The sequence below is a fragment of the Sinocyclocheilus grahami genome, unplaced genomic scaffold (genome assembly GCF_001515645.1).
Source record: "Sinocyclocheilus grahami isolate Dianchi unplaced genomic scaffold, SAMN03320097.WGS_v1.1 scaffold441.1, whole genome shotgun sequence".
NCBI lineage: Eukaryota > Metazoa > Chordata > Actinopteri > Cypriniformes > Cyprinidae > Sinocyclocheilus > Sinocyclocheilus grahami.
This window is the reverse complement of record NW_015505620.1, coordinates 348,560-353,949: the sequence shown is the minus strand read 5'-3', so window position 1 is coordinate 353,949 and position 5,390 is coordinate 348,560.

Sequence of the window (5,390 nt, the reverse complement as noted above, 5' to 3'; positions counted from 1 at the left end):
GCGATCACATTAGCGAAATTGCAGCGAAAATTTGCATGCAAAGAAAGGTCCACTGTCTCTTCTAAATAGTGTAGAGATGTTAAAGGCACAGCTCACACAGAAGTCACTTTCAAAACAAGCTGGTTTTTTTTGCTCAACACAGCGAATTCATGTGACCAACACGAATATGAGCGAAACCACTGGAATGACTGGATTTCGCACACAAAATTTAGCAGAGCAACAGTAAATGTGACAACACCTTCAGTCTATCTTAACTAGCAAGCTTTCTTTGGTCAATCAGGGGTGCGTTTCCCACAAGCACCGTTAGCCAACTAAGGTTGCAAGTTCCATTGAACTCTATTGGTAACAACAGAATGTGCGACCATAGTTGCTTTCGGGAGACGCACCACAGATTAAACAGAAGGACCATTTTTGCTGGTGAGGGACATGGCTACACTGGTTCACCTTCATGAGCAGCACCAAACCAGCATGAGCCAATCCAGACCAGCATGGAAGTCTAGGCTAGTCTTTTTAGCAGGGATTGTTGGCCTTCTTGCTACAAACAGTAGATTGACTCACTTTTGGTGTAACCGCTTTATTGATCCATAAGTGAAAACCTCCAAGACAGTGTGGCCCAGCTTCTTCTGCTGCTTTAGCCTCCTCTGAAGATGAATATCTCACAAAACCCACACCCTTTGGCCATCCTGATGACTTGTCGATTGTGAAAAGTTCACAAATTACAAGAGGAGACCAAATGTACAGTAAAGATCATCAAAACTATAAGGCTCATCTAAGTAAGTGTTACGTGCTTGATGTTAAAAAGGGATGATACCGTAACATTTAAGTGGGACAACTGTTACTGGGTGTGGTGCGGATCAAAGATGATACTGAAATGTATTTCAAAAAGACTTTACTGAACGTATTAGGAGAAGATACAAGTGGTTTAAGTTTAACATATTAAGTTTAATATAAAGTCTAACAATAGGAAAGAAAAGAAAAGAAAAACAGGAGTGTCACCCAAATTAAAGAAATAAACAAAACAGAACAATCCTTATAACTAACCTCTAAACTAACTACCAAAATAAAGAAATATGAAAATAAAACCGGAATCTTCAGCGTATGCGACGCCCGAACTAAAACTCTCATAAACTACACACAAAAATACAAGGGTGGTGTAACACTCACAATCCTAATCTAACAAAGTACAAACTAATCTAATCAAGAAACAAAACAAGCAGTATTATAACAACGACCGACTAAGTATTCGAATCATCACAGAAAGGAAAATGTGATTGAGTAGCTGGATACACCAACATGCATTCTTAACTTTGAACTTGACACGTAATCAGGCTGGAACTCTAAAACCGACATCCGAGATATCTTTTACGAAGAATTCAATGCAAGTCAATATCTAAGAAACAAATCTATAAATAGATCAAAACACACAACACAAAACAAGACTCCCTAAAACAAGATACATGTAGCATCAGGAGACCGCATTGGAGCACGAGGTACAATCAGCTCGAGTCCTCAAATACAGCTGGCACATCAGCACATCAGCAGAACATCATGACGTCGTAATGATGATTGGCAGTCACGTCAGCCAATAAACACCGACCTAGAAGCGGAGCAACAATAACACAAAAAGGACAGGAGAGCGAAAAAACACAACATACACAAAACACACGTGGAACTAACAGTAAGTAAACTACAGACAAATCGTTAGGTTAAAAACAACCCAATTTGGGTCATTTTGGCAACCCAGCACTGGCTTAGTTTGGGTTAAATGTTTGACCCAACATACTGAGATGTGTTTTTCTCAACTATTCACCATTAACACCGTTAAGTTTACAAGCGAGACAATTCATCTGAGGTGTATTCCAGAAAGCAAGGTTAACTTACCGTCACATATACCCTGAACTCTCGGTTGATTAACCCAAACCTGGCTTACTTGAGGTATGTTGGTTCCAAAAACGCATCCGGGAGTAAGTTCAGTCAACCCAGAGTATGTTCACGATTAACACACAAGACATTCTCAACAGAGCCACGAATCGACGAGTCACTATGGAAACGGATGCTAAGAAAAAGTGCGCCATGCTTTTCTTTTTTTGCGTTTAATCGTTTAATCACTGAGAATAAGTATTACATTGTTTGTTTGATGCTAATTATATAATAAGAAATATCACATATGTATTGTTATTATAGAAATACATTATAGAAAATGCAGATCCACGATGTGTGAGATGACAATAAAGTAGAATAAATATAGTAGAATAAAATAAACATGACCTTGTTTTAATAGTGTTTTATAATTAATATATATATTGATAAGTATTATACATGACAATAAATATAATAACATATTAGAATAATATATTACGTTATATATTACTTATAATACTGCTTTATAATTAACATATCATACAACTATATATATATATATATATATATATATAGTATATTTGATAACTATATTTTAATCATAATATTATAAGGTCACGCATGTGCTGATAGTGCTGAAGTAAACTAACTCTGAAACAGAACCTACTCCAGAGCAGGTTATGTTCAGGAAATAAGTTGATATGGCTACTTACCGTAAGAGTTACCTCCGTTTTTGGAACCGAAAGCTAAGTTTACTTACCCTTAAACATGGGTATGTCACATAACCTGCTTTGGGTATGTCACATACCCCAAGGGTGTATTCCAGAAAGCACGTTTAACTTACCGTCAGCTAAACCCTGAACTTTCGATTGATTAACCCCAAACCTTGCTTACCCGAGGTATGTGGTTCCAAAAACGCATCCGGGAGTAAGTTCATTCAACTCGGAGTATCTTTCTTCTTCTTTTGTTCAATGGTCGTTTACATGCTTAGTGCATATCGCCACCTAATTGATGGTTTTGCAATCATTTTTTTTTTTCCGTTTAATGTTTAATCCTTGAGAATATGACTTATATAGTTTGTTTGATGCTAATAATATATTAAGTCATAGCAGATATGTATTTTGATTTAGAATTGAGACATTATAGAAAATGCCGATCCATGTGTGAGATGATAATATAAAATGTAATAAATAAATATATATAATATAATACATTAAACATTACCTTGTCATAGTATTTTATAATTTAAACAGATAACTGTTATATATGCCAATAAAATAAATATAATAACCATATTAGAATAATATATTACCTTGCCTACTTGCCTACTTATATTAGCACTTCATCAGTAACATAGTAACATATACAAATATATATATTTATATATATATATATATATATATATATAATAGGCTATATTACATATTGTAATATTATATAATGTTGTGCGCTATCTGTCACGCCCACTGAAGGCTGGTCAGTAGATCACACGTGCGCTGAAGTGAACTAACCCTGGAACATAACCTGCTTCGGAGCAGGTTATCTCCAGAGAGCAAGTTACTATGGTTAAATTACATACCCTGAAAGTAACCTCCGATTTTGGAACCGAAAGCTGAGGTTATCCGCTCGCTTATCCTCAAACATACCCAGGTATATCACATAACCTGCTTTCTGGAATCCCCCCCTGGTCTATTTTACTAAAGCAACACAAATCATCCCACCAACTAGAAGTTGATTCAGAGTCAGGTTTAACTTCCATATAACGTATATCTGCCCTGTTAAAAGTTTTCGATTATAAAAGTACTTACGACACATTCTGTAATTGTCCCAAATTTTTACAAGTAGTTGTGAAGCTCACTGTGTGTCAAAAATGGATTCAAATCTGTAACAACAATCCCATGGTCCTATGAAGAAAGGCAGACAAGACATCGATCAAATCACATACTTCCATCCATTCATTTTCCAAATCACTTACTGTATGTGGTATGTATAGCGACACAGGGAAAAAAACTCAAACTTGCACCTAAAACAGATTGAAAGCCAGTGGTAAATAAAGGCACTGTAAGCCATTGTTTATGTAACGGCACTCAGATAATATTACCTGACATGTAGCACTAATTTTGCTGTCGTAAAATATCACACCTGTCTATAGCTTCTGTCAACTGGAAAACAAATGTGATTGTGGTCCGTTTCTTTGTTTAGCCAATCAGATGACTTTGAGCCTCTTTCTGCCTGTCAATCATTGTGCATCTTCAAGCTGTGATGTTTTTTGTTGTTGTTTTTTTTATCTTGTGGATTATTTTATATCCAGTTTTCTTCTGTTGATTTAAGTTTATAATTAACAGCCATTCAAATTAAGAATTTATTAGAAACAATTGATTATATTTAAGTATTTTGTATAAAATGACCCTGCAAATCAATTCCTGCAGGACAGGAAAGATCATTTCTGACATTGCTCACCCATTCACCAGATTCTTTTTTTCTGGGAGGTGGATGTATAAACGTTGTGAAGATTGCATTGTTGAATAAACTCTAAACTGAAAAAAAAAAAATGGTAGGTTTTACTTTGAAAGTACATGCTCACAAATGATTACAAAGAAACGACAAGTTACACATTGAATTAAATGTGATTGTTTTTAAAGTGTAAAGACTGAAATAATTTCATTTTTAATAATACATTTAATAATAATGCATTTTAACAATAATACATTTTTAAATTTTTTTTATAATAATATTAATCCCAGTATATATCAATGGGGCAACCATTCTAAGCTTATTTGTTAAAGATCCATAAAACAAGCAATTATACAAAACCAACAGAATTAACCAATTCATTTAATGATTAACAATCAGTGGAAAATGTAAAAGTAATGGGTAACAGCTGAATTACAAGAGGAAACACACACTGCAATGCACCTTTCTGAATGACTGCTGTCGTTGATATGATGGGATGTTGGGAGCCAAATGAACCACAGTAGCTTCTTACAGCTCCTTCACAAGGTGGATGTCAAACAGATAAAAGAAACTCCTCCCACAGAATGCAGTACATCACACGGTATCCTGAGCTCTGGTCCATGTGACTACAATTCTTCAGATTTCAGTCTGACAGGTTCAGACAAAATCCGTAGCCCTAAATACCCCATAGGGCCGGTGTTGTGCCAAATTCTGTACCCCTGCCAGATTATGCACCCCCTCGTTGAAGTCACTACCTGATTGCCTAATCCCAACCCCACCCCTAATCCTAACCCCTCCCCCACCCCTACTCCTAAACCTACCAATTCTAGGGGGTGCATAATTTGGCAGGTTGCATATTTCGGCACTACACCGGATTAACGCACAGGCCAACCGGCCACGTGCCCAGGGCACTAGACCAGAGCGGGGCCCAGCCAAAATACTGCTCCTCCAAGAACGCGATTTCAACCGTGCCCCCTCAGGATTTTAAGAAAAGTAGATTCTGAATGCAGCTTCCAAAAGACCAACAAAAAAATATATTTTTTATATTTGATACGATGCGGCACAGCATCAGCTGC